This window comes from Emys orbicularis, chromosome 20 (assembly GCF_028017835.1).
Source record: "Emys orbicularis isolate rEmyOrb1 chromosome 20, rEmyOrb1.hap1, whole genome shotgun sequence".
In the NCBI taxonomy this organism is placed as follows: domain Eukaryota; kingdom Metazoa; phylum Chordata; order Testudines; family Emydidae; genus Emys; species Emys orbicularis.
The window spans coordinates 17,249,888-17,260,397 of NC_088702.1; the positions used below are offsets into that span (position 1 = coordinate 17,249,888).

At 57.3% G+C, this 10,510-nt stretch overlaps 1 non-coding gene across 1 annotated transcript; it reads right to left on the reverse strand.

Moving 5' to 3' along the window:
• Window positions 1–3,361: 3,361 nt before the first annotated feature.
• LOC135892851 (U2 spliceosomal RNA) lies at window positions 3,362–3,546 on the reverse strand. The gene has a single exon (XR_010562306.1). It is a non-coding gene; the product is annotated as a U2 spliceosomal RNA (small nuclear RNA).
• Between the last annotated feature and the right edge of the window lie 6,964 nt (window positions 3,547–10,510).

Below are 10,510 nucleotides of genomic sequence, written 5' to 3' on the forward strand. Positions count from 1 at the left end.
GAGTCGATGCTCCGGCTGCTGCAGCATCAAACTGATATGCTCCAGCGTATGGTTGAGCTGCAGGAAAGGCAGCAGGAGCAGAGACCGCCGCTACAGCCCCTGTGTAACCAACAGCCCTCCTCCCCAAGTTCCATAGCCTCCTCACCCAGACGCCCAAGAACACGGTGGGGGGGCCTCCGGCCACCCAGTCACTCCACCCCAGATGATTGCCCTAGCATCAGAAGGCTGGCCTTCAATAAGAGTTAAAGTTTTAAACTGCAGTGTGTCCTTTTCCTTCCCTCCTCCCCCACCCATCCCGGGCTACCTTTGCAATTATCCCCCTAGTTGTGTGATGAAGTAATAAAGAATGCATGAATGTGAAGTAACAATGACTTTATTGCCTCTGCAAGCGGTGCTCGAAGGGGGAAGGGGAGGGTGGGGTGGTTGGCTTACAGGGAAGTAGAGTGAACCGGGTGGGGGGGGGGCGGAGGGTTCATCAAGGAGAAACAAACAGAAGTTTCACGCCGTAGCCTGGCCAGTCACAAAACTCATTTTCAAAGCTTCTCTGATGCGCACCGCGCCCTGCTGTGCTCCTCTAACCGCCCTGGTGTCTGGCTGCACGTAATCAGCAGCCAGGCAATTTGCCTCAACCTCCCACCCCGCCATAAATGTCTCCCCCTTACTCTCACAGATATTGTGGAGCGCACAGCAAGCAGCAATAACAATGGGGATATTCTTTTCGCTAAGGTCTGAGCGAGTCAGTAAGCTGCGCCAGCGCGCTTTTAAATGTCCAAATGCACATTCCACCACCATTCGGCACTTGCTCAGCCTGTAGTTGAACAGGTCCTGACTCCTGTCCAGGCTGCCTGTGTACGGCTTCATGAGCCATGGCATTAAGGGGTAGGCTGGGTCCCCAAGGATCACGATAGGCATTTCAACATCCCCAACGGTTATTTTCTGGTCCGGGAAGAAAGTCCCTTCCTCCAGCTTTCGAAACAGAGCAGAGTTCCTGAAGACGCGAGCATCATGTACCTTTCCCGGCCATCCCACGTTGATGTTGGTGAAACGTCCCTTGTGATCCACCAGGGCTTGCAGCAGCATTGAAAAGTACCCCTTGCGGTTTATGTACTCGGTGGCTTGGTGCTCCGGTGCCAAGATAGGGATATGGGTTCCGTCTATGGCCCCACCACAGTTTGGGAATCCCATTGCAGCAAAGCCATCCACTATGGCCTGCACGTTTCCCAGAGTCACTACCCTTGATATCACCAGGTCTTTCATTGCCCTGGCAACTTGGATCACAGCAGCCCCCACAGTAGATTTGCCCACTCCAAATTGATTCCCGACTGACCGGTAGCTGTCTGGCGTTGCAAGCTTCCACAGGGCTATCGCCACTCGCTTCTCAACTGTGAGGGCTGCTCTCATCCTGGTATTCTGGCGCTTCAGGGCAGGGGAAAGCAAGTCACAAAGTTCCATGAAAGTGCCCTTACGCATGCGAAAGTTTCGCAGCCACTGGGAATCGTCCCACACCTGCAGCACGATGCGGTCCCACCAGTCTGTGCTTGTTTCCCGGGCCCAGAATCGGCGTTCCATGGCATGAACCTGCCCCAGTAACACCATGATTTCCACATTCCTGGGGCCTGTGCCTTGTGAGAGGTCTATGTCCATGTCAATTTCCTCATCACTCTCGTCGCCGCGCTGCAATCGCCTCCTCCTCGGCTGGTCCTGGTTTTGCTTTGGCATGTTCTGGCTCTGCATATACTCCAGGACAATGCGTGTGGTGTTCATAGTGCTCATAATTGCCGCGGTGATCTGAGCGGGCTCCATGATCCCAGTGCTAGCTATGGCGTCTGGTCTGAAAAAAGGCGCGAAACTAGTATCTGATGGACCAGGGGAAGAAGGGAGGGAGGGAGGAAGGGAGGGGCGAGTGACGACATGGCGTACAGGTACAGGGAATTAAAATCAACAAAGGTGGCTGTGCATCAGGGAGAAACACAAACAACTGTCACACAGAATGGCCCCCCCCAAAGATTGAACTCAAAAGCCTGGGTTTAGCAGGCCGTTGATTTGACGGAGGGAGGGGGAAGCAAATGAATACAGAACAAATCTATTTTTTACATCTTAAGACGACGGTGGAGCATGACTGATAGCCCTCGACATCTTTTGGGTGCTTAGCAGCAAATACTGGGCACCACATTTTTCCTGTATTATGACGATGGTCTTCAGACCTATTGCACGATCTGCTGCTTAGAGAAGACTCTGCTAATGTGCAATGGGAACTTGGCAGAAATGACTGATAGCCATCAGCATTGTCATTGTGAAGGCAGCAGAATATGACTGGGGGGATGGGGGACTGGGGGACATACAGAGTTCCAGCCACTGCTGTACAACAACAACGGTTACCAATCATAATATACCATCTACTGTCAAAAAGCAAGGGACTACCAGCACCCAGATTGCTATTAAAGACTACCAGTCATGCTGCACCATCTACCAGCAAAGGGCAATTAGCAGCTGCTGCTGTGTAGCAATGCAGTCCCACGTCTGCCAGCACCCAGATGACATATGGTGACGGTGAGCTGAGCTGAGCGGGCTCCATGCTTGCCGTGGTATGTTGTCTGCACAGGTAACCCAGGTAAAAAGGCGCGAATCTATTGTCTGCCGTTGCTCTGACGGAGGGGGAGGGGCCTGACAACATGTACCCAGAACCCCCCGCGACACTGTTTTGCATCATTCGGGCATTGGGATCTCAACCCAGAATTTCAATGGGCGGCGGAGACTGCGGGAACTGTGGGATAGCTACCCATAGTGCAATGCTCCGGAAGTCGACGCTAGCATCTGTACTGTGGACGCGGTCCGCCAACTTAATGCACTTAGAGCATTTTATGTGGGGACACACACAATCAGCTGTATACAACCGATTTCTATAAAACCGGCTTCTATAAATTTGACCTAATTTTGTAGTGTAGACATACCCTGAAGTCAGTGGGAATTTTACCACTGGTTTAGCTTGGATCTGGACTGGTTCCATACTGGAGCTCCTGGAACAGTCCTCTCTCCTCCATGTGATCTCATCCTGCTCCCTGTGTGACAACGGGAATATTTGCACAAGGGGAAAGGAATGCAAGAACTCTCTCCTGTGGGGACACTGCTGAGAAACACTGACCCAAAGCCCACACTTCCATAACGCCTGAGAACCAGCCTTTTCAAAATTTTATGAAACAGTAGAATAAAAATGAAACAAACAGCTGCCAAAGCAGCTAAACCCCAATCAGAAAAAAAGAAAAACAGATAAAGCGATAGAAAACACAGTTGAACGGTATGAGCATTGAAACAGCCCAAAACCTTTTTTTTCTATTTTTTGAACCACCATGTTCTCCCCAGAGGGAGACACACCGTACCTGGAAGTACTGCAATACCAGGTTGATGCATGGAGTGGATGGAGCAAGCTCCTAGTCCAACTCCCTGTTCCAAAAATCCATTTAATATAAAGTTCTCACATCGAGAACATATCAGATATTAAACTGATAAGAACAGATTTAAATTTTATTAGAGAATATTTAAAAATAAACGGTACAAAAGATTTGAAGAGTCAGTTGTCGGTCATTGGGGGAACATACAGAGTATGGGGGGGATGTTGTTATGTCAGGGTTGGCAGCACACATAATACATACAGACTGTGATGTCTCCAATGGGGGGGGTAAGCGGTGGGCGAGATCAAGACACAGTTGGTAAGCGGTGAGGGTCAATCATCCGCATAGGGGGTACAAATAGTCATGGGTACGAGTAGGTGGGCTGGGTAATGGTGATGGGGCGACCCTCACGTGGTGGGATTCGGTTAGGTTGGGTAGGTTCGGGGTTCAGCGAAAGAGGCCCAGCGGGGGGGAGGGGTTAATAGGTCCCTTCCCCCTTGTGGGTGGGTGAGGTCTCCCCGGCTCACTCTTGGCATTGGCGGTGGCCGGTGAGGTTGGGTGGGTTCAGGGCTCAAGGGATAAGGCCCATCGGGGGGGGGGGGGGTATACAGGCCCCTTTCCCCTTGCGGGTGGGCGAGGTCCCACCGGCTCACTCTCGTTATCGGCGGTGGCCGGTGGGGTTGGGCTGGTTCAGGGTTCGGGGGGGATATGGGTCCCTTCTCCCTTGCAGGTGGGCGAGGTCTCCCCGGCTCACTCACTGAGTTGTCGGTGGCCGGTGAGGTTGGGTGGGTTCAGGGCTCCGGGGGTAAGGTCCCGTAGGAGGGGGTTTAAGGGTCCCTTCCCCCTTGCGGGTGGGTGAAGTCTCCCTGGCTCATTCTCGGTATTGGAACTGGCCGGTGGGGTTGGGGCTCAGGGGGTAAGGACCCTTCCCCCATGTAGGTGGGTGGGGTCTCCCCGGCTCGCTCTCGGAATTGGCGGCGGCCGGTGAGGTTGGGTGGGTTCGGGGCTCAGGCCCGGGGGGGGGAGGGGGGGGGGAGGGTTAGTGAGTCCCTTCTCCCTTGCAGGTGGGCGAGGTCTGAGCTCAAAGAGCCGGGAAGCGATACCTTTCCTCCGAACAGCGCGCCCCCCTCGCGCTCCCATTTCTTTCCATATCACGAGGACCTGCTTTCAAACCTTCCTAGCTACGTGCCAATCGCTGCCCCGAAGTGACTCCGATACACTCACTCAAAGCACCAACTCTCCACACCGAATTCTGCTCCCACACAGAGAATTCTCTCCGCCCGCTTCCTTGGGATCAGCCAGCTGGTCTGTGTTGCCGCCAGACACCGCTGATCTGCATAACCCCGCCCACTGACGTGTGACGCCTCCCATCGGGGTCAACTCCTCGCCCTGCCTGCAACAGACGCTGTGTGCCACGTGCTGCCGGAGCCCCGCTCTCGGAACCGGCCCTGGGGGCGCGTCCCTCCGCCACTGATCCAGCCCCCGGGCCCGCACCGGCCCTGCCCTGCGCTCCCCGCAGCGGCTGCGCTCAGCGCAGGGAGCCGGGCAGCGAGAGCCGGGCTGTGTATCAAGGGGAGTTTTCTGGGGGCGGGGGGTGTGCAGGAGCGATGGGATTTCCGGTCCCTAAAAATGGGGGTGGGGGGGCACCAGCGCCGGAACGTGCCCGCCCCCTTCCTCCGAGCCCCCTCCCTCACGCTTCGCCTTCACCTGCAGGCCCCGCCCTCGCTCCGCCCATTCCCCCAATCCCCGTCCCCGCATCGCCCCTTCCCCGATGCCCCGCCCTCGCACCGCCCTTCCCTCCTAGTCCCCGCCCTCACGCCTTCCCCAATCCCCGCTCCCACGTTGCCCCTCCCCCTAAGCCCCGCCCATTCCTCCAAGGCCCCGTCCCCACACCAGTCCTTCCCCCAAGACTCCGCCCCCACACCGCCCCTTTTCCCCAATCCCCCGCCCTCACTCGCCCCTTCCCCCAATCCCTGCTCCCGGATTGCCACACCCCTCTAGGGCCCGCCCCTGCCCCGCCCCTTCCCCTGAGGCCCCGCCCTAGCACCGCCCATTCCTTCAACGCCCTGCCCTTGCACCGCCCCTTCTCCCCGAGCTTCCACCCCTGCGCCGCCTCTTCCCCGACTCGGAGTCCCCACCACCACGCTGCCCCTTCCCCCCGGGTCCCCGCCCTCGCACTGCCCCTTCCCCCCAGGCCCCGCCCTCGCACCGCCCCCTTCTCCCCAGGACCCTGACCCTGCACCAGCCCTTCTCCCGGCGGCCCTGCCCCCGCGCTGCTTCTTCCTCCAAGGCCCCGCCCTCGGCCCGCCCCTTCCCCCTCGGCCCCGCCCCTGCACCATCCAGCGACCCGGGAGCAGGCCAGACCGGGGAGGCGGGAGGGCAGAAACTTCCTTAAGAAAAAGAATCCGGGCCCAGCCTCCCGTTCCCGGGTGCCCTCGGGCACATCACTCAGTCTCTCTGGGCCTCAGTTCTCCCGGACGGGAAATGGGGCTGGCGGCGCTTCCCACCCTCGCCCGAGCCTGGGAGGGGTACTACCCTGTGGATTAGGAAGATGCTCAGATACTGGGGTGATGGGGGGGCGGGGAGTGTATTAGCACCATAGTTTGGTATATGGAGTCTGTTTGGAAACAAAATATTTCCCTCAAGTCATTCCCAAAACCTGTATTCAACGATAACCTTGGAACAGACAGAGCAGCCTGGTTTTTTTCCCGTGTAGCCAGCCCCCGACCTGGCGCCAGCTCCCAGTTCTGCCCCATTTCTCCTACTGCGGCCCCATCTCACCTCCTGGCCCTGGCTGAGCGGCCATGGGCCCCTCGTAGCAGGGGGCTATGCAGGGGGGTCTCCTTGCAGCCAGGAGAGGGTGTCTGGTGGGTGCTATCACCTCTGCCAGAGACCCACAAGAAACCCACTAGCTTCCTCCTCATGTGGGGAGGGGCTCCTACTTTCTGACTTGGGGGTGTGTGTCGGGGGGGAGGTTCCGTGATGTCAGAGCCCGGGGGAAGGGGGGGGATCGAATCATGATTCTGAAGTGGCAGGGCAACCTCCCCCCCGCCCCCCAACCCCGCTCAGATTCCTCTAGGGGGCTGGGCTGGGATCTCTAGGGAGGGAGACACAAGAAAAAACAGCTGCCACTATGGAACCCAGGAGTCCTGGCTCCCAGTCCCCCTGCTCTAACCTCTAGCCCCCGCTCCGCTCCCAGAGCCAGGGATAGTACCCAGGGGTCCTGGTGCCCAGCCCCCACCCCGCTCTGACCACTAGATCCCACTCCCCTCATCATCATCATCCAAGCTGGCCCTAGGGAGATGTGTGTGTCCCTGTCGCCCCCTGCTGGACGGGCTGAGCCCTGCTCTGTGTGTGTATGTGAGAGAGCGAGACAGGGCTCAGCCCGTCCAGCAGGGGTGTTTGTATCAGTGTCAGTGTGTTGCTGGGCTAACCCGTAGGAAATGCTTTTGCAGGACTTTCTATCCTGCAGCAGGTCACACACACACACACACACATATACACACATCCCTCCACAAGTCCACACAGCCAGACAGTCACACACGCTGATGCACAAAGGGACTCACACAATCCCAGTCACTCACACACGACACACCAGGGGCACACACTAGCCCACCCCCCCAAAGAGAGGGACAATCACACCCCCAGCCACACACACAATCACCCACACACACACCGGAATAGTCACAATCGTCCTCAGAGACACAAGCACACACAGTTCACTCCCACTGCTCCCAACACAAGGACCTCCTGCCCTGCACAGCATGTGCCGAGGCCTGTGGAACTCACTGCCACTGGACAGCTACCAATAGGAATGGACCTTTCCAAGAGACCAACAGACATAGCCGCGCCCGTCATAGATTACAAGCCCATATCCCGTGGCCAAGCTAGAACACCCTTAATTCTGCCCCCTTTGTATATTTCAAGCCCATATCTGGTAGTGGAGCTAGAGCAGAGCTTTTAGAGGGAGGTGCCCCATCTTAATGCAAAGACTCCAAGGGCTGCAGAATCTGCTCCATCCCTGGGGAAAATCTGCTCCTCATTTCCAGTCTGGATTTGTCTGGCTTCATCCTCCGGCCATCAAGTCTCGCTCTGCCTTTGTCAGCTGGGTTAAAGAGCCCTCTGCGCCCCCAAATCTCCTTCCCAGGGGGGAGGTTGGTGGAGAATGTGGGGGGGTTTGTAATCATTTGATGACTCAGTTTCCCCACTTGGTTGGGTGTGAAGCTCTCCATTGGGCGTGCAGGGCTTAACTTCTCCCAGGGGGAGTGAGACACAGCCAGATGTCAACTAGGCCTGCCGGGGCTGGAACCTGGAATGGGAGGCCCAAGGACCAGACCACATTCTGCAAAGCAGCAGGCAGAACAGGGGGTCTAGGTGTGAACTGCGCCTGGCAAAGATTTACATTGGTGGCTGCTCAGGGCAGGGGGGAAGCAGAGCAGCCAGCATGTGCCAGGCGCTCGTAATTCGCCCAGCTAGTCCTCGCTCCTTCACTGTGGACTCCCGCCACCGCCCTGCCCAGGGGGCCGGCTTCTAGCGCCTGCTTGTGACGTTTCCAAACCAGCCTCTGCAGGTTTTGTCCCAGGAATCCTGACTCCCAGTTCCACCCCCTGCTCTAACCACCAGACCCCACTCCCCTCCTAGAACCAGGGATAGAACCCAGAAGTCCAGACCCCCCCCCACACACACACACACACTAACCACCAGACCCCACTCCCCTCCTAGAACCAGGGATAGAACCCAGAAGTCCAGACCCCCCCCACACACACACACTAATCACCAGACCCCACTCCACTCCTAGAACCAGGAATAGAACCCAGAAGTCCAGACCCCCCACACACACACACACTAATCACCAGACCCCACTCCACTCCTAGAACCAGGAATAGAACCCAGAAGTCCAGACTCCCCCCCCCACACACACACACACTAACCACTAGACCCCACTCCCCTCCCAGAACCAGGGATAGAACCCAGAAGTCCAGACCCCCCCCACACACACACACACACTAACCACTAGACCCCACTCCACTCCTAGAACCAGGGATAGAACCCAGAAGTCCAGACTCCCCCACACACACACACTAACCACTAGACCCCACTCCCCTCCTAGAGCTGGGATAGAATCCAGGAATCCTGGATCCTAGCCCGCCGCTGTAACCACTAGACCACTGTAACCCATTCTGCTCGGAGAGCTGAAAATGGAACCCAGGAGTCCTGGTTCCCATTCTGCCCATCCCCTACCCCCCACCTCTCACCACTAGCTTTTCTTGACATGTGAAGATGAAACCTGGTGCCATTAAGAGCCAGGAAGTCTTTATCACAGTTCCTTTTCCTCCCCTGAGCCCCAGCCCCTGCCAGCCCAGCACACGGGCTAGTGGGTTACAAATCCATGAGCAGGGATGTTTGTCTATCTGCCATAGCCCACTGCCTCCCTGGTTACTGTCGGACGGGGCTCCCAGAGGCTAACGCAGCCCCAGGGCCAGGGTAAGTGCTGTGCTCCTGGGATCTCACACTCCCGGGAACTTGTGTTTGGAGTGTGGTTGTGTGTGTATGTGTGTGCGGGGGGTGGCGGGGAGAGACAGAGGCTGTGTTTAGAGTCTCAAAGCATCTTAAACTGAAACGGAAGGTGTTTCTCTTAGTTTAGTATCAGTTGCCCCACCCCAGAGGTGGCTGCATCTCAGCGCTGGGCGAGCCATCCCCATGGGGCATTATGTGCGACTGTTCCCCGGCTGCCCTGTGCCAGAGGTGGCTGCAGCTCAGCACCCGGTGAATCATCCCTCCCTGGTATTATGTGTGGCTCTTACCCAGCTGCTCCACCCCAGAGATGGCTGCATCTTAGCACCGGGTGAGCCGTCCCTGCCTGGTGTTATGTGTGGTGTTTCCCGGCTGCTCCACCCCAGAGGAGGCTGCATCTCAGTGCCAGGGGAGCTGTCCCCGCACAGCATCTGTGTGCAGCTGGTAACTGGGTTATATGGTGTTTGGATGAAGGAGTAATTGAATTTTTAAATATAAGATCTTGTAGGTTTATTATTAGTTATTATTTGCACTGTAGTAGTGCTGAGCCCCAAGCCCAGGTGAGCACCCCAGTGCGCTAGGAGCTGCGCAAACACAGGAATACCGCTGCCCCTCTGGGAAGTGGGAGCAGAATCCAGGGCTTTGTAGGTCAGTTACCCGAAGGAGGAGAAATTAGCACCGTGGCAGCTGGGTATATTCTCAGTGCAACTTGTTTCTTTGCTATATGTGCACCAGTCCTGGACACAGGGCCGGTGCAAGGAAGTTTCGCGCCCTAGGCAAAACTTCCACCTTGCGCCCCCCCCCAGCCCTGCGGCAGCTCCGCGCCCCCCCACACCTTGAGGCGCCCCCCCCTGCGGTGGCTCCCCCCACTGCCCTGAGGTGCCCCCACCCGCGGCAGCTCCCCTCCCGGGGACCCATGCGGCAGCTCCCCACCCCAGCTCACCACTGCTCCGCCTCCTCCCCGAGCATGCCGCCCCCGCTCTAATTCTCCTCCCCTCCCAGGCTTGCGGTGCCAAACAGCTGATTGGCGCTGCAAGCCTGGGAGGCAGGAGAAGTGGAGCGGCGCCCACGCGCTCGGGGAGGGGGCGTAGGAACGCTGTAAAAAAATTGGGGGCACCGCTTTTTGGCGCCCCCAAATCTTGGCGCCCTAGACAACCGCCTAGTTTGCCTAAATGGTAGCACCGGCCCTGCCTGGACAGACGTGGTTGTAAACAGCATCCAGGGAACTCTTTCTGTGGGGACTCTCAGCAGAAACCACCAAGGCCAGGTTCCCAGGGAGCAAATAACTCTCCATAGACTGAGGGATTGAGGCAGCGAGCACCCCAGAGAGAACTAAAGTGCAAAAGCGAATGAAAAACAAATGTCTTCCAAAGCCTGAACAGTTGCTTGCATACTAAGGACAAATTGTAATAGCACCACCTGGAGGCTTCTGCCAGAACAAAGATAAGGAGCGCCTCATGTAGACTGAATTCCCCCTGGGGTCTTTGCTGAGCCATTCTGTACTCCATACTCATCCCCCCCCCCCCCCCGCTAATGCTCACCTCCCCTCTAGGGGGCAGAGGAGAGCTCAGTCCCTATGGCCCGTTCAGCGAGCGAGGGGCTGGTTA